The following is a 19365-nucleotide window of genomic DNA, read 5'->3' as shown; positions in this document are numbered from 1 at the left end:
ACAAAGGTAAAATAATATTCCTCTACTCCTATTTGAGATTCCTCTGTTTATGCACCTAGGATCTTGTTAGGTGTTTTGACCACAGTGTCATAGTAGTAGCTCATGTTCACTAATAATCCACCACAACCTCCACGTGTTTTTCTAAGTCACTGCTTCCCAGGCTAGAGTCATTCATCCTGTAAACATATTTGTTCTTAGGTGTATATATTTACATTTAACTCTATTAAAATGTTTATTGTTTAAAATGTTTATTAAAACTCTATTAAAATGTTTGTTTATTGATTGATCTGTGAATCAGTTATTTGTCCTCTTACTTATTTACTACTCCCCCAATTTTTGTTAGTAAAGATTTTGTTTTCTTCCAGGTCTCTGATTAAAATATTAAATAGTGTAGGGCCAAGAACTTATCCCGGCCGGACCCCACTGGAAACACCCATTTGATGATGATTCCCTGTTTACAGTTACATTTTGAGACCTATCAGTTCTTCAAGCGATGTCTCCATGGGTGATCCATCGGGTCATCTCAGTGCCACACATTGGAGTTTTTCATAGCAGTAGCTGGTTGAGCCACACAAGAGCAGTAGGTGCCTTGGGGTTTTCACGCCTTTGTGCCTCAGACGTGTGGCCCGACCCCCCTCAGTTCCTTTGCTATTGCGCTCAGTTGCAGACAGTGCTCAGCATCCACATCAGCATTTGCCTAGTCAGAATAGAAATATTGTTTAGTTATTTGTTATGGGTTTTTTCACTCAGTTTTAGCATTTGTTTCTATTTCTCAAAAAAACAACAACAAACAAACAGGGATAAGGGTCGAGGCCACAACCCCCCCTTCAATTGTTCCTTCTCTTCCTTTCTTTTTTTCTCCCCAGTTACCATATGGATATACGACCTCCTTTTTTAAAAAAAACAACAGCAAAGAAAAGGAAGAAGAGAGATGGACATAGCACTTCAAGAGACTTCACTACTCGCAGTTGCAGTGCTGGGTTCCCCTGCTTTAAGAAACGCGACACTTGTTAGGACCTGATGACAGTCTCCAACAGCCATGTATTATGTATTCACTACCTCGGAGAATTGCACATTCCTCAAAAGTGCACACACTGTTGTAGCCTCAGCACCAGGGAACTGCACCTTTACATGCTCCTCTTTAACAAGGCACTACAGCCTTCAAAGCCTTGGGACTCATCAGTCCAGTCAGAGTCTTCTAAGGTCCAGAAACAGTGCAATAGTTCCCCGGCAGCACAGTCAGCTGCCAAAAGGAAGGTTTCCCCAGCTTGGTCCCTTTCAGCCACAACATCGGCTCAAACCAGTGCAGGGGACAAACTGGGAACCTCTGGCACTGGTCATGGCCATTTCGCTTCTGGCACAGCACTGAATTACCACCATTTGCACTCGTCGGCACCCATCTTAATAGACCCTAATGCTGGCTAAGACATGGGAACCAGACAAAGCCATGGCTCCATCCGCACCACAGGAACCGCCCAGAACATCGGCACAATCAGAATCCACCAATGCTGTGCACACAGCACTCAGCCTGGAACTTCCTTCTTCGCCGCCAGCACCCATGCCACCTCCATTGGCAATGCACTCCACAGCACCAGCTGACAATTCAGCAACACACGGGTGCTCCACACCCAGGAAATCAGATCAGGGCACTCTGGTGCTGGCTTTTGCTGCGGAACCAACTCATTCCTGCAGTACTGCTTCCAGGCAATTGTCACCATCACCTCTTTCTTCACCAAGATCGCCAGTGGTCTCGGCTCACAGCAAATTTGATGATGATCAGAGGAGTGTATTCTCTTTGCAGCACTCCTCCACTATTTAATCTCAATCCACTCTTCACAGACACAGACCACACTATTCGCAACATCCCCCGTGTTTTGCATATTGGCCATATCCTCCATTGAACAATCAAGTACAATGGTCACCATAACACCCCAAGGCTTCTTCAAGGCACTATTCCATCACCTCATGCATTCCCATCAAAAGACTTCCTCCACCATCCTCTCGAGTCCCTAGTCCCCCAGGCTGTGTCTAGACTACACCTCTCTGTCGACAGAGAGATGTAGATAAGGCACATTGAAATTGCTAATGAAGCAGGGATTTAAATATCTCATGCTTCATTAGCATAAACATGGCCACCACTTTTTTTCAAAACTGAGCTTTTTCAGAAAAAACAGCAGTCTAGATCCGGATCTGTCAAAAATAAACCCTTTTTGACAGATCCTGTAAACCTCATTTTTTGAGGAATACAGGCTCTGTCGAAAAAAGGTTTATTTTCGATAGATCCGCATCTAGACTACGGGTTTGTTTTTTTCCCCAAAAAAGCTCCATTTTGAAAAAAGCGGTGGCCATGTTTATGCCAATGAAGCACGGGATATTTAAATCCCTGCTTCATTAGCAATTTCAACATGCTTGATTTGCATCCCTCTGTCAACAGAGGGATGTAGTCTAGACGTAGCCCCAGTTACCAAGGATTTGTAGGCAGAGGCGGGCCAGATTATGGATGAGGATGAACCTTATCCTCCAGACACGTCACAGACCAATTGTCCTCCTTTCCAGATGAGAAAGTGATTCCTTCTGATCCGTCTCAGGCTGATGATTTAAAGCAGTTCCAGAAACTGTTCAAGTACATGGCTATGAACCAAGAGGTGCCTCTTCAGGAAGTTCAGGAGAAACAGCATTGGCTATTAAAAATTCTGCAGCCAACACTGCACACCAAAATAGTGCTTCCCATCGAGAAAGCCATAATGGAGGCCTCCAATGAAATCTGACAGACCCAGGCTTCTGCCACCCCTACTCTCAGCCAAATTCACTGGTGGTGGATGCTGCCCACCATAGGTCTAAGTTGCCACAGTTCAAAACCATGACCCACAATAAGGACCACAAGCGACTGGACCCCTTCGGCCAGAAAATGTACTCCTCGGCCATGCTTCAACTCCTCATCACTAACTACTCCACCTTGTTGGCCAATCACTAGTATTCAGAATTAGCGCAGTTAATGGAGCATCTTCCGTACCACAAGCATCCGGTCCTGAAATCCATAATCCAGGAAGGCCATACCATCACCCACACTGTGTTCCACTCGGCACTGGAAGTTGCCAATATTGCCGCTTGAGCAATGGTGACATCAATAGTTATGTGCAGGGCTTCCTGGCTCCAGGTCTCCAGAGTTCCAAAAGAGCTACAGGGAAAGGTGGAGGACTTGCCCTTTGACAAAGACAAGTTATTTGCCACAAAAATGAATGATATCCTATATGCTAGCAAGGATTCCTGCACAATTTTGCACACACTAAACCTGTACACTCTGCCTTACCACTGCAGTTAATACATTCTATACCAACAGCAGAGAGAGTTTCCCTACACTCGCCAACAGCAGAGGGGTTTTAACAAGTCGCTCCAGATGAAGAGCACAGAAAAAGTGGCTCCCTCACAACCATTCATCAGCCCCCCTCATTAGTTGAAACAGCATTTTTGAGAAGTTGGTTGGGGGTCTGCCTGACCGGTCCCCAGTACTAGGGCCTCAAATCAATGTGAACCTCTTCTCCCACCATTTGCACCTGTTTTACCAACAATGGGTATCAGTTACAACAGATCCCTCCCCCAACCTCCTCAAAGAACTGTCATTACTGCACGAGGTAACTTCCCTTTATCCAGTTTAGTAATCTATGCAATACATGTGTGCTATGTTAATTTTATATCATTCAGGGTTTTTTTATCGAAGTGTTGTGTGATACCCAAGTCAAGCACTTTACAGAAGTCTTAAGGATATTATGCCAATGTCATTACCATTATCAACTAAACTTGTAGTATCATCAAAAAAGATATCAAGTTAGTTTGACAGGATCTGTTTTTCCAAAATCCCATGTTAATTTACATTAATTAGATTACCCTCTTTTAATTCTTTATTAACTGAGTCCATTATCCTGCCCAGGATCGATGTCAGTCTGACAAGTCTGTAATTACTCATGTCATCCTGTTTACCCTTTTTAAAAATTGGCACAACATTCACTTCTTCTTTGAGTACTTGCACATGTCCATTCCAGTTAGGAGTGTGCACGCTGCATGCATGGATTTCCGGAGCTTTTTCCCTTAGCAGTACCAGTCAGGCCAGCCAGGGAGCCCCCTGGAGTGGCACCGGTATACCAGTGCATATGTACCCCTTCCGGCCCTCCACCTCCTCAGTTCCTTCTTACCGCCTGTGATGATAGCTGGAGTGCTTCTCTATCTAGTTGGTCTTCCCTTAGTGTTTGCATAACTCTTAGTTTAGTACCTGTAAATAGTTCATTGTAATTAGTTTAGCATTCTCTCTCAGTGGGGATTCCCCCCTCTTTTTTTCTTCTCTCCCCTTCAGGGGAGGTAATGCCAGGGCCGCATGGCTTCAAACCATGTCTGAAGTGTACGTAGCTGATGCCCTGCGGCGACCCATATGACGCCTGTCTGAAGAGCTTGGGAGAAGGTCACCACATGGACAGCTGCTAGATCTGTAGGAGTTTCAAGCCCAGAATAAAGCAGGGACATGATTCCCACCTGAAGCTCCTCTTAATGGAGTCAGCTCTTCAGCTGGTGGCACCAGAAGTGGAGTCGAGTGTCTGCAGCACACCGGCATCCATCAGAGAACCGTCGGTGGCACTGAGACAACTGGCACCAGTGAGGCCTTCATCATCAAGGCACCAATCTCAATCCCCGGTGAACTTGAGAAAAAAGCATAGGAGAAGGTCCCCAGCAAGACATGGTCTGAAGGTGCACTATAAGGATGGGCACCTGGCTGAGGGCCTTCACCATGATGCTCCCAAGCCACGCTGGCACTGGTTGAGCAGGAAGCACACAGAGGGTTCAGTGTCTGAGCCGGAGATAGAGGAGCTCCATCAATCATCGACGCCAGAGGCTTTCGACGCAGCACGGGAGCTGATGGAGTTCACCTTGGCCCCAGGATTGGGGTTGGTTGCGGACAAGGGTCAACAGCCCCCAATTCCGGCACCAGAGTCAAGCGCACCATCAGGGCACCCAAAGCCAGCTCCAAGCGCGGCATCCTTACCAAGGCTGGGTCCAGTCCCACCTCCTACCATAGTGCCACACCAGTCCATGGCGCCGATGCTAACACCAGCGCTGGTACCCACACTAACACCAGCACCAACACTGCCACTGATACTAGTACTGGCACCAACACTGGCACCACTTGCGGTACCACATTTGTCATTGGTACTGTTCACATCGGTACTGCCTGTGTATACAGTTCCGCAGGTCCAACTGGCACCAACCTTGCTGGCACCAGGAACCTTATTGACCCTGGCACCACCGATGGTGGCTCCGCTTGTCCCAGCACCAATGACTATGGGAATGCCTTATCCTGTGGAGCCACTAGCACATCAACTGGCACCGATGCTGCCACTGGCACCACCTGCTCTAGATCCACAATGCATGTTATCCCACTGCTCCCTGGTACCATCTATGGCACCACCCTGGTCGGCTTCAGACTACTTTTCTGAGTCAGAGGCTGTGTCAGCATGCTCAGGGTCATCTTTGTTCAGGTTGAGATCCCGGCACAGTCTCGATCATCTTACTGATCCCACTGTCACAGTCCGACTTTCCTCCAATCCTGGCCACCACAATGGCAGTCTCATCAACGGTGGCCCTTCTGGACCCTCTGGGCATACCACCAGGCCCAGGGGCTGCAACCATTGGGGCAAGCCTCGGCTCCAGCACTGCCCAGGGTTGCTCCATCTTCGACCCCTCTGACCAGACCACCAGAGTCGCAGGCAGGTCGTTTGACCTACACAGAGGTGGCCAGGCTGGTGAAATGCCAACTAGCGGCTCTGCAAGTCTCCCCACTGATAACCACCAAGCATCAACAGGTCCTTCCCCCTCAAGGGACTTGATTCACCAGCTGGCAACTAACCTAGGGGTGCAGACTGAAGAGATGACTGAGGACCTGGACCTCTTAGTAGACATTCTTACAGCACACGCTCCAGCCAAGGTGGCACTGCCGCTGAATAAGACAGTGTCCAAGTTGGCTAAGATTCTATGGCACACCCTAGCTTCAATCCTTCCCACCCAAAAAGGGGTGCAGAGGCATTACTTCATCCCTCAGACAGGTCATGAACACCTCTACTCCATCCAATACCAGCTTCGCTTGTAGTCCAAGCAGGAGGTCAAAAGGAGAGGCAAGACCCCACAACAGGAGGGCTTCAACTCTGCATCGCAAACCAACAGGTTATGTTAAGCAGATACGTGTATAACATGCTATCAGCTGTGGACAAGTTTAGGGACTGCCTCCCCCAGGAGGAAAGACAAGAATTTGGGACTTTGCTAGAAGAGGGTAGAATGGTATCCCACACGGCACTTTAGGCTGCACTGGATGCTGCCAACTCTGCAGCTCAAACGATGGCTATGGGGGTGGTCATGAGGCGCAGCGCTTGGCTTCAGGTATCGGGGATACCTCCGGAAGTCCAGAACACCTTAAAGGACTTACCTTTTGAGGGCACGGGGCTATTTTCGGAGCAAACTGAGTCATGGTTGCACACCTTAAAAGATTCTAAGGCCACTCTCAAATCTCTGGGGATTCATACCCCAGCCCTCCAATGTAGCCCTCTGCCCCTAGGACTGCCCAGAGGCCCTTCCAACAACCCTTCAGACCAGACCAAGGCAGGAAGAGGGGATGCAACTTCAATGACAATGCTAACAGAAATAGACGTAGGAGGTCTAGGTTGGACCTGGAAAGAGGACTGACCCAGCCCTCTAACTAAGAACTGAAGGCGTTGTTTTGAAAACACACTCGAGGACTGTGCCCCAGCCTCCATTATAACCCTATCCTTTGGGTCCCGGCTATCCCATTTCCTCCTGGCCTGGTCCAAAATTACTTCAGATCATTGGGTACTTGGCCTGGTAGAAAAGGGATATGCTATTCCCTTTCTGTCCCACCCGCCCAGCCACCCTCCCTTCCCATCCCTCTTCAGGGACCCCTCTCATGAGACCCTGCTTGAGCAGGAGGTATCGGACCTTTTGGCATTGGGGGCCGTAGAGCCTGTTCCAATGGGTTTCAAAGGGAAGGTGTTTTACTCCCAGTATTTCCTGATCCCCAAGTCCAAGGGAAGCCTTCATCCCATTTTGGACCTAAGGAATCTAAACTCCTTTGTGAGGAATGTAAGGTTCAGAATGGTGACCATTGCTGTGACGGAGCCCTCCCCACCATGCTTTATGAAATGGATTCATGGACATGAATATACATAGCTCAAAGGTGGTTTGAGCAAATTATTTCATGTAACCCATCAATCTTCATGTCATGATTTGCTAGTTCTGTTTATCTTAGGATATGTCTACACTGGTCACCTAGTTCAAACTAGGGAGGCTAATGTAGGCATTCGAAGTTGCAAATGAAGCCCGGAATTTAAATATCCCGGGCTTTATTTGCATCTTCCCGTCCGGGCGCCATTTTTAAATCCCACTAGTCCAAACTAACTGCCTGCGGCTACATGCAACAGTCAAACGTTAACTCGAACTAAGTCCTTAGTTCGAGTTAACTTTTACACCTCATTCCACTCTTTTAATTTTACTAGTATCTCTTCTGGAAAATGTTCATCAGAAGCTATTAAAGTCAGACATTTTTAAAATCAGCAGGTCCAGTTAACTTACATCTAAGGCTCCGGCTACACTGTAGCCTTCTTCTGGAAAAGCTTATGCAAATGAAGTGCAGCATGGAATATCGCCGCATTTCATTTGCATAATTAATTAGCAGCCACTTTTGCGCAAGAGGCTTTTGCATAAAAAGGAGCTGTATAGACGGTTTCATTTTGTGCAAAAACCCCATCTTCTGCAAGAGCTGTTCTTCCTCATTTTTTCAGAAAGAACGGCTCTTGCGTAAGAGGAGATTTTTGCGCAAAAAGGAGCCATCTACACAGCTCCTTTTTGCGCAAAAGCCTCTTGCACAAAAGCGGCTGCTAATTAATTATGCAAATGAAGTGCGGTGATAGTACACGCCGCAATTCATTTGCATAAGCTTTTCCAGAAGAAGGCTACAGTGTAGCCGGAGCCTCAGAGGAGAAACTCGCTGGGTCATTAAAGCTGATTTTCAGTCAGTCTTGGAAGATTGGGAAAGTTCCAAAAGACTTGAAGAAAGAAATGGTTACTTACCTTGTAACTGCTGTTCTTTGAGATGTGTTGCTCATGTCCATTCCAGCTAGGTGTGCGCGTGCCACATGAATGGATTTCTGGAGCTTTTTCCTTATCCCACCGCCTCATAACAGGCTCTGATATGGACAGCTATCCACTTGGACAAGCACTGAGCTGACACAAGAAGACCCCTCATTCTCTCTGATATGGAGATAAGTTGTGGTGATCTCCTAAATTCTCTTGTCCTATCAATGTAAGATGCTAAGGCTTTCCTTACATCCAAGGAGTGTGGAGACTGTTCTCTTGGGGTGTGTCTAGACTACATGCCTCCGTCGACGGAGGCATGTAGATTAGACAGACCGGCAGAGGGAAATGAAGCCGCGTTTAAAATAATCGCGGCTTCATTTAAATTTACATGGCTGCCGCACTGAGCCGACAAACAGCTGATCAGCTGTTTGTCGGCTCGCGTGCTAGTCTGGACGTTCCCCTGCAGACATCAAAGCCCTTTGTCGGCAGCCCCGTTATTCCTCATGGAATGAGGTTTACCGGGGCTGCCGACAAAGGGCTTTAATGTCGACAGGGGGAACGTCCAGACTAGCGCGCGAGCCGACATACAGCTGATCAGCTGTATGTTGGCTCAGCGCGGCAGCCATGTAAATTTAAATGAAGCCGCGATTATTTAAATCGCGGCTTCATTTCCCTCTGCCGGTCTGTCTAATCTACATGCCTCCGTCGACGGAGGCATGTAGTCTAGACACACCCTAGGTGTTGCATGTGGTTTAGGGAAGAAGACGGGGAGGTAGATATCATGTGACGTAAAAATACGACACTACCTTTGGCAGGAATGATGGATGAGGTCTAAGCCCAACCTTATTCTTGAAAAATACTGTGTATGGGGGCTCAGAGATGAAGGCCCTAAGTTCTGATACCCTTCTGGCCGACGTGATGGCCACTAAGAATGCCACCTTCCACGAGAGGTGTTTCAAGCAGCAGGTGACTATTGGTTCAAAGGGAGGGCTCATAAGCCTTGTAAGGACCAAATTAAGATGCCATGTTGGCAGTGGCTGTCTTACATGTGGATAAAGCCTGTCTACACCCTAGAGGAATCATTTGACCAATGTGTTTACAAACACTAACCTGCCCCATTCACCCAGGTGGAAGGCTGCTATAGCAGCTAGGTGGACCCATCATTCATTACTGTATGATGAAATTATAGCTGTGTGATGGTGCCGGCGGACTCCTTACCCTCAAACTGACGCTCTCCCCCCCCCCCCCCGTGGTGGGGAGCACCCGGGAACACCAACTTCCCTGGGGAGCACCGCTGGCGGCTAGGCAGGGTCCACACGCTTGAGAGACGCAGCCCGGGACATGCTGCCTGAGGTAGAAGCTGGCTGGGAAATGGCGCCCCACCTAGGCGCAGGTGCTCTGGCGGTTGGGGAAAAAGCTGGCAGGGTAATGGTGCCATGGGTAGACGCAGGCGCACCAGCACCCACAGGTACCGGTGGGGGGAACCCGCCTATCGTGTCACAGGGCAGGGGTGGAGACACCGATGGGGATGCACCGTGGGGGCAGGGCAACCACGAGGGCACGGGATTTAAAATGGGCCAACCCCAGGTGGGGGGAGAAAGGAGCCCAGAGAATGTCTGGGTTCCAGTGGGCTGAATGCCTCCAGGGAAAAGGGTCCGGAGCAGGATGCGGTAGAGTTGTAACGCATTAGCTCTGGAGTACAAGAGGGTGAGTAGGAAGAAGCCCAAGGGCAGGGTTTTAGGCCCATGAGTCAGTGCGTTTCAGGCGGCATCCCCACTGACCACGGGAGGCGGAGAAAAGGAGATCTCCCCCTCCCCAGGGCCCTGGACTGGGACCCAGAGGTGAGGGCAGGCCCGGGTCCCCCTACTCCCCGCCCCGCGTTGGGTAGGCGAAGAGTGCTCCGAGAGGCGCTTGGGCCTCAGGGAGGTCTGAGTGGGCCTGGAATTGTGAGCAATAAACACGTTGAACAAAGCCCAAGTGTAGGTGTAATAAACTAAAACAAAGGAAAAGGGGCTGGGAGCTCCAGGGAGGGGAAAGGACCCTCTCACAAGCTGTTTTTTGCCAAATACAGAACAGATATATTTATTGAACAGTTCTGCCTCTTCTGTGTTATTATTGTTAGTTCTACCATTTCCTTCTAGTAATGGACCAATACAATTGTCAAGATTTTTTTTTTATTTCTAATATCTTTACAAATATTTCTTATCGTCTTTAACTGTGTTGGTCATAGATTCCACCTTGCAGCTCTTTGCTCTCCTTAGCAATTTGCTGTAATTCCTGATTTCTGATTTATATTCATTCCTTTTAACTTATCTTTTTTCCCATTTATTATAGATGGTTTTTATAGCTGCCTTCACTTTCCCCTTTACATCTGGTCAGTTTTTTAACCAGTATGGCCTTCTTTGTTGAATGTGGCTTTTTGGGCATTTGGTAAGTTATTTTTAAGTGATTCACAGTTATCATTCAAATTTTTCTCATTTAATTTTTCCTCTTACCTATTTGGTTTGTAATTGGTCTAAGCTTTATGAAATTGTCTCTGTTAAAGAGACAAGTATATTTATTACAGGTCTGGAGTTCATTCCTCACATAAATGTATTAGTTTGTGGATTAATGTCCCAGCTCCTATATCTATGAACTGGAACCAGAATTCACACTCTGAGTCTTCAAGTACAGTAAGAGCCAGATGTTAGGGAACGACTGTCAGCATTCAAAGTTTTTGTGTGAGGTAGACAGGATGGCACAGATGCACAGCTCCCACTGAGTTGAGGACTGTCATTCAATAGGGAAGCTTCAGAGGGGTAGTCGAATTAGTCTGTAACTGGATAAACTTAAAAAACAACAAATAGTCTAGCAGCACCTGAAAGACTAACAAAAGATATAGATGGTATCATGAGCTTTCGTGGGCACAACCCACTTCTTTAGATTAATTTTATTCAGTAGGGAGTCACTGAGACTCTGTGGAATGTCTTTTAAACATTACTTAGAAAATCCCTTTTTACAAAAGAGGCAAGGTAGGTGAGGTAATATTTTTTTCATTGTACTGACTTTTGTTGATGAAAGCACATATTTGAGCTACACAAACCTGAAGAAGTGCTCGGTGTAGCTTGAAAGCTTGTCTCACCTAAAGAAATTGGTTGAATAAAAGGTATTATGTGCCCCCTTCCGTGCACCTCTAATCTCTCTAGTATCCTAGAACCGATTTGGCTGCAGCAACACTGCAAATAACAACAGAAAATACTCCTTTTTACTCTAACTTGAAACAGGGATATTGTGTCTTTAAGGCACCCCCTTCCCATTCTCCCTAATACCTCAAGGCCTCTGAGTGTTTCTGGAGGAGCGGATCAGTGGGAGAGTTTAAGGCATCTCTCCTAGCCTGCTGCACTGCTCACTTACTGTTCTGAAGGCTGTGCTTTGCCATTTCCATGGAAACCATTAGTTGCTAAGCAACTGGAGCATCATCTGAGCTGAGCCCTCGCATCTAATTATCCCATCACTGTAGCTAAGAGGGGTTTGGGAGGAGTGGGGGGGATTAACTCTTCTAACATGGCAGATCCATTGACAACATTTAAAGCTGCAGTGTCTGCCTTTCATAGTGTGTACTGATAGGCCCCTCTTCAGGTGTGATTGCTTGGTTATCATACATAATCTCAGCATGAGAAAATGGACAGACATAGGTGAGCTGCAGATATGCCCTCAGCTCACAGCATGCTCCTTACCCCTGCTAGCAGCTGACAGTACTTCTGTTTGGTTGAGTTGTGTGTTCTGTGCTTAGATATATGTGGGCATTTGAATGTTGTGGACTTCATGCCACATTTCTCATGTTGCTGCTTTCATAGAAAAGTAGGGCTGAAAGAGACCTCAAGGCAGCATCTAGTCCACACACTCCCAATACTCATGCTGAAACATTATTAAGTAAACCTAGTTCGATGCATGTGAAACCTGTTTTTACAGACCTCCAAGGATGTGGATTCCACAATCTCTCTAGATAGCCTAATTCTATCTGACTCATCTGAAGAAGTGGGCTGTGCCCACCAAAACTTGTGGTACCATCTACATGCTTTGTTAGTCTTTAAAGTGCTACCAGACTATTTGTTGTTTTTTTAAGTTTATTCTATTATAGGCCTTCTTTCTGTCTGTGTTGTGATCTGCATGATAGTGGGGCACAGATAACATCATAGGGACTTTGTTTCCTTGTCAATATCTCAGCCAGGTAGAATATTGTTAATTTTGTAGTCTTCACGCATCCTCACCCTGTTTGCTTTTAGAGATGAATGGAGCAAAGCTGGAAAAATACATGATAGGAAACATGCTTTATTGAAAGCGACGAGGAGTCCTGTGGCACCTTATAGACTAACTGAAGTGTAGGAGCATAAGCTTTCACGGGCAAAGACCCACTTCGTCAGATGCATGTAGTGGAAATTTCCAGAGGCAGGAATAAATATGCAGGCCAGGATCAGGCTGGAGATGACCAGGTGGATCCAATCAAGGAGGATGAGGCCCACTTCTAGCAGCTGATCTGGAGGTGTGAATTCCAAGAGAACAGAAGCTGCTTTTGTAGTTAGCAAGCCATTCACAGTCTTTGTTTAATCCAGAGTTGATTGTGTCAAACTTAAAGATGAACTGTAGCTCAGCAGTTTCTCTTTGAAGTCTGGTCCTGAAGTTTTTTTGCTGCAGGATGGCTACTTTTAGATCTGCAATTGTGTGTCCAGGAAGATTGAAGTGTTCCCCTACAGGTTTTTGTATGTTGCCATTCCTAATATCAGATTTGTGTCCATTGATTCTTTTACGTAGGGACTGTCCTGTTTGGCCGATGTATATAGCAGTGGGGCATTGTTGGCACATGATGGCATATATGACGTTGGTGGATGTGCAGGAGAATGTACCAGTGACAGTATGGCTGATCTGGTTAGGTCCTGTGATGGTGTTGCTGGTGTATATATGTGGGCAGAGTTGGCACCGAGGTTTGTTGCAAGGATTGGTTCCTGAGTTCAAGTTATTATGATGCGGTGTGTAGTTGCTGGTGAGAATATGCTTCAGGTTGGCGGGTTGTCTGTGGGCAAGGACCGGCCTACCTCCCAAGGCCTGTGAAAGCGAGGGATCATTGTCCAGGATGCTTTATTGAGACACTGTGAATAAGCCCAATTGAACTTCTGACCCACAGACTTGGGTCATTCAAATAAAAGAGGATCTGGATGAATCATAGAATAATAGGACTGGAAGGGACCTCGAGAGGTCATCGAGTCCAGCCCCCCGCCCTCAAGGCAGGACCAAGCTCCGTCTACACCATCCCTGACAGATGCCTATCTAACCTGTTCTTAAATATCTCCAGAGAGGGAGATTCCACCACCTCCCTTGGCAATTTATTCCAATATTTGACCACCCTGACAGTTAGGAATTTTTTCCTAATGTCCAATCTAAACCTCCCCTGCTGCACTTTAAGCCCATTACTCCTTGTCCTGTCCTCAGTAACCAAGAGGAACAAATTTTCTCCTTCCTCCTTGTGACACCCTTTTAGATATTTGAAAACCGCTATCATGTCCGCCCTTAATCTTCTTTTTTCCAAACTAAACAAGCCCAGTTCATGAAGCCTGGCTTCATAGGTCATGTTCTCTAAACCTTTCATCATTCTTGTCGCTCTTCTCTGTACCCTTTCCAATTTCTCCACATCTTTCTTGAAATGTGGCGCCCAGAACTGGACACAGTACTCCAGCTGAGGCCTAACTAGTGCAGAGTAGAGCGGCAGAATGACTTCACGAGTTTTGCTTACAACACACCTGTTGATACAACCTAGAATCATATTTGCTTTTTTTGCAACAGCATCACACTGTTGACTCATATTCAACTTGTGGTCCACTATGACCCCTAGATCCCTTTCCGCCATGCTCCTTCCTAGACAGTCGCTTCCCATCTTGTATGTATGGAACTGATTGTTCCTTCCTAAGTGGAGCACTTTGCATTTCTCTTTATTAAACCTCATCCTGTTTACCTCTGACCATTTCTCTAACTTGCTAAGGTCATTTTGAATTATGTCCCTATCCTCCAAAGAAGTTGCAACCCCACCCAGTTTGATATCATCTGCAAACTTGAAATCTGCCTATGTTTTGGTGTGTGCAAATCTAGAGCCAGATTGGTCCTCAGTATTGCCAGCCTGCATTTACTTCCCACTGACATGCTCTGAGCCAGTGGCAGGATGGCATTGCTTCCAGGATGGCATTGCTTCCAGGCTGACCTATGCCCTGAACTGAAGGGTTCCACCACCTCCTAAAAGGCCAGATGCACCAAATACTTGTGTAAATGACACCATTTCTTCCTGCTACATATAGACTTTTGGAAGAAGCTTTTCTAGAAGAGATCTTCCGGAAAAACTTTTTCCGAAGGCGAGTTGAGGCCAAAGCTCAATGAAAAAGAGATCTGCTTTCTCGAAAGATAGCATCCAATTAATGTGGACACTATCTCACATTTCAGTTGTGATTACTGTGGATGGAGTGGCTACAAGGACACCTGTGCTTTTTCCTGGAGACCTTATTTAGAAAAAAACACTCTCAACCACATCCACCCATGCCTTTTTCCATAAAAGCTTTTTCACACTTCTTCCTTATAGAAAGAGGTTTAGCGCTCTCAGAAATATCCCTCCATTCTTTCAACTTTCTGTCGAAAGAACGCAATAGCAGTGTGGACGCAAGTGTAGTTTTTCCGGAAAATTGCTATTTTTATGGAAAAACTCTGCAGTGTAGACATACCCCCATAGTGGCATCAACGGGGAGAATGCTACAGAGTGATATCAATGCGGAGATCAGAGCCATGGGAACAAGGCGGCAGCAGTCATATATGTGTCCGTGCAGAAACAAACCTTACCCATTTGAACTGTCCAGATGATTTTCTGTCCCAGCCACCACCAATCTAACTCTCAACCAACACCAATGAAACTCCTTTAGCAGCTTTTATCTGTTGTATGGCGTGTCTTCCAAAGTCTGTAATAAAAGCTTAGCTTAGAGGAAATGGAAACCTAAAACTCCTTAGCACAAGAACAAAGATCATAGAGCAGCACAGAGGAAAATAATGCAAGAAGGGGGCACTTCTCTTTAGCATACTTCTTTCTTGCTCTCTAGCTGTCCAGATACTAAGAATTTTCTATGTCTTCATCTTCTGAAGAAAGAGCTCTTCTTGGACTCCTGCTTGATGGCTGGACCCTTGGAGACCAAGGGGTCTGCTAGGTAGTCTCCCACCTGCTTGCATTGTTGCATGGAGACCATGGCCAACTCAGGCTATGTCTATACTGCCGGGGTTTTCTCATTCCTTTTTCTGCTTGTTTTCTCGGAAGAGGCTTTTCTGACATTTGGCCCATCTACACGGGGCCAAATGTCAGAAAAAACCTTCTCTTTCGGACCATCCCTTGTTCCTCATAAAATGAGGAACACAGGGATGCTGAAACTGTTCCTTAAAAGCGGATGTGTTCCCTGGATGAGGCAGAGTTAGGTATCCCAGAAAAACTCTGCAGTCTAGACATACCCTCAGTGTTTACCTCAGAGTCTTTTAGTGGTGGGTGCAGAGACTCAGGATGTAGGTGTTTGAAGATGGGACATCTTCAGTAGTAGAGCAAAATGTGGTATCATGGTGGTGCTCATCATCTGATGAAGTGGGTTTTGCCCACGAAAGCTCATGACAGTGTATATATTCGTGTTAGTCTGTAAGGTGCCACAGAACTACTCATTAGCAGGGCTCGACAAATAATGTAATCTACTCGCCCGTGGCCGGTGCAGAGCAATCTGCGCATGTGCAGAACGATCTATGCATGCACAGAGAGCAGAACCGCACAAAACCGCGCGGCTGGCGAGCGGGGCTTGCCGCCGCTTGGCGAGCCCTGCCAATTAGTATCATGGGCTACTCTCTGGGAGTCCCCATTATCCCTCCACTGAATTGGGGGAATATCACCATATTCCCTGTCATTCACTGCACCTTTGCCCATCCCTGAACCCAGACTTTTGTCATGATCATGGCCTGCAGGCTCCATCAAGCCAGAGCAATAGGTGGTGCCAACCTGTCCGGTATTTCCCATCTCCTTTCTCTGCCATGATTCCAGGCTTTGGAGCTCTCTGAGGAATGAGTGATTGGAGACTAGATGTGAAGTGACTTCCTGAGAAGATAGATCAGATAACCTTCCTACCTTGAGGGTGATGGGGGAGGGTGTTATTAGATCTCATTTAATGGCTGTGGGGAGGAGGCAGACAAAGGAGAAAGATACAGATATTTTGACACAAAAACAGGAAATGTAATTAAGAGCTAAGGAAGGGGGGTAGTTGGATTTCTGGCTGGAGTCTCAATGGTATTGGTAATTAGGCACTTTGCATAACACTAATAAGAAAGAATAAGTGGAGAGGAGGAAGACATGAAATGAGCCATCAGCAGAGGAGGTAACAGAAGTGCTGAAGTTCTTCTTTGAGTGATGTCCCTGTCGGTGCTCCACTTTAGATGGTGGTGTGTCCTCCCACCGGTGACTGGAGATTTTTTTCTAGCAGTGTCTTGCCACACCGCACATGTGCATTAGCATCTCCTTATGCTGTTAGTGTCCATTAGTTGCATGTGAACAAAAGAACATAAGAATGGCCGTACTGGGTCAGACCAAAGGTCCTTCTAGCCCAGTATCCTGTCTGCCGACAGTGGCCAGCACCAGGTGCCCCAGAGAGGGTGGACCGAAGACACGATCAAGCAATTTGTCTTCTGCCATCCCTCTCCAGCCTCTGACAAACAGAAGCCAAGGATACCATTTTATCCCCTGGCTAATAGCCTTTTATGGACCTAACCTCCATGAAATTATCTAGCTTCTCTTTAAACTCTGTTATAGTCCTAGCCTTCACAGCCTCCTCTGGCAAGGAGTTCCACAGGTTGACTACACGCTATGTGAAGAACTTTATTTTATTAGTTTTAAACCTGCTACCCATTAACTTCATTTGGTGTTCTCTAGTTCTTCTATTTAGGGAACTAATAAATAACTTTTCTTTATCGGCCCACTCCAGACCACTCATGATTTTATAGACCTCTATCATATCCCCCCTCAGTCTCCTCTTCTCTAAACTGAAAAGTCCCAGTTGTTTTAACCTCTCCTCATCTGGGACCTGTTCCAAACCCCTAATCATTTTAGTTGCCCTTTTCTGAACCCTTTCTAAGGCCAAAATATCTTTTTTGAGGTGAGGAAACCACATCCGTACACAGTATTCAAGATGTGGGCGTACCATAGTTTTATACAGGGGCAGTAAGATATTCTGAGTCTTATTTTCTATCCCTTTCCTAATAATTCCTAGCATCCTATTTGTGTGGCGCTGCGCCTCAGTTCCTTCTCTGTCATCCTCAGCAGTATACGGAGCTCCTTCACAATCACCCTTCTTTCACCTAAAACAGCAAAAAAAAGTTTACAGGTCCTCAGTTTTTCCTGTGCTCCCAAGATTTTCAACTTTTCTTCCTAGTTTATTTGTCCAAAAAAAACTTAAAAAAAAAATCTTCATCCACATTTCCCTGCCCCCCCCCCCCCCCACCTTTCAACATGACTGTCTCACCAGGCTTATAGAATCATAGAACCATAGAGCTGGAAGAGACCTCAGAAGGTCATCAAGTCCAGCCCCCTACTCTAGGCAGGACCAATCCCAACTAAATCAACCCAGCCAGGGCTGTGTCAAGCCGAGACTTAAAAATCTCTAGGAATGGAAACTCCACTACTTCCCTAGGTAACCCATTCGAGTGCTTCACCACTCTCCTAGTGAAATAGTTTTTCCTAATATCCAACCTTGACCTCTCCCACCACAACTTGAGACCATTGTTCTTTGTTCTGCCATCCGTCACTACTGAGAACAGCCTTTTTCCAGCCTCTTTGGAACCTCCCTTCAAGAATTTGAAGGCTGCTATAAAATCCCCCCTCATTCTTTGCTTTTGCAGACTAAACAGACCCAACTCCCTCAGCTTCTCCTCATAGGTCATATGCTCCAGCCTCCTAATCATTTTGGTTGCCCTCCGCTGAACCCTCTCCAATGCGTCCACATCCTTTTTATAGTGAGGGGCCCAGAACTGGACACAATTCTCCAGATGTGGCCTTACAAGAGCTGAATAAAGGGGAATAATCACATCTCTGGATCTGCTGGCAATGCTCCTCCTAATGCACCCTAATATGCCGTTAGCCTTCTTGCCTATAAGGGCACACTGTTGATTCATATCCAGCTTCTCATCCACTGTAACCCGTAGATCCTTTTCTGCTGAGCTGCTGCTTAGCCAGTCGGTCCCCAGCCTGTAACATGCTTGGGATTCTTCCGTCCCAAGTGCAGGATTCTACACTTGTCCTTATTGAACCTCATCAGTTTTCTTGTGGCCCAATCCTCCAATTTGTCCAAATCACTCTAGACCCTATCTCTGCCCTCGAGTGTATCTACCTCTCCCCCTAGCTTAGTGTCATGTGCAAACTTGCTGAGGGTGCAATCCATCCCCTCGTCCAGGTCATTAATAAAGATATAGAACAAAACTGGTCCTAGAACCGAACCTTGGGGCACTCCGCTAGAAAGCAACCGCCATCCTGACATCAAGCCGTTGATCACTGCCCGCTGGGCCCGACCTTCTAGCCAGCTTTCTATCCATCTTACTGTCCATTTATCCAATCCACATTCCCTTAACTTGCTTGCAAGAATATTGTGGAAGACTATATCAAAAGCCTTGCTAAAGTCAAGGTATATCACATCCACTGACTTTCCCACGTCCACAGAGCCAGTTACCTCATCATAGAAGCTAATCGTATTGGTCAGGCACAACTTGCCCTTTGTGAATCCATGCTGACTATTCCTAATCACTTTCCTCTCCTCCAAGTGCCTCAAAATGGATTCCTTAAGGATCCCTTCCACGATTTTTCCAGGAACTGAGGTAAGAATGACCAGCCTATAGTTCCCTAGATCGTCCTTCTTGCCTTTTTTGAAGATGGGCTCTACATTTGCCTCTTTTCAATCATCCGGGATCTCTCCCGATCTCCACGACTTTTCCAAGATAATGGCCAAAGGCTCCTCAATGACATTTGCCAGCTCCCTCAGTACCCTCGGATGCATTAAGTCCAGACCCATGGATTTTCTTAATAGTTCCTAGCCTGTTCTTTACCCACCAAAGGTTGTCGATCTTCATCCTATCTTCCGTCACTTAGCATATTAGTCTAGGAGCTGACCTTTTCCGTGAAAACAGAGGCAAAGAAAGCATTGAGTACTTCAGCTT

General features: G+C 46.5%; 1 protein-coding gene and 1 long non-coding RNA gene across 2 annotated transcripts in view; one reads left to right on the top strand and one right to left on the bottom strand.

The window, feature by feature from the left end:
* Nucleotides 1–19365, top strand: part of LOC142820529 (uncharacterized) — a 90204-nt gene that overhangs the window by 55113 nt on the left and 15726 nt on the right. The gene's annotated exons all lie outside the window — the stretch shown is intronic.
* LOC142820528 (uncharacterized) lies at nt 579–8238 on the bottom strand. Its single transcript, XR_012897751.2, has 3 exons — nt 8125–8238; nt 4191–4267; nt 579–697 (listed from the first exon to the last, which is right to left on the bottom strand). It is a non-coding gene; the product is annotated as an uncharacterized LOC142820528 (long non-coding RNA).

This window comes from Pelodiscus sinensis, chromosome 25, assembly GCF_052426305.1.
Source record: "Pelodiscus sinensis isolate ZL-2025 chromosome 25, ASM5242630v1, whole genome shotgun sequence".
NCBI classification, from domain to species: Eukaryota; Metazoa; Chordata; order Testudines; family Trionychidae; genus Pelodiscus; species Pelodiscus sinensis.
The sequence above is the reverse complement of the archived record's forward strand: the minus strand, read 5'-3'. Positions and strand labels throughout refer to the sequence as shown.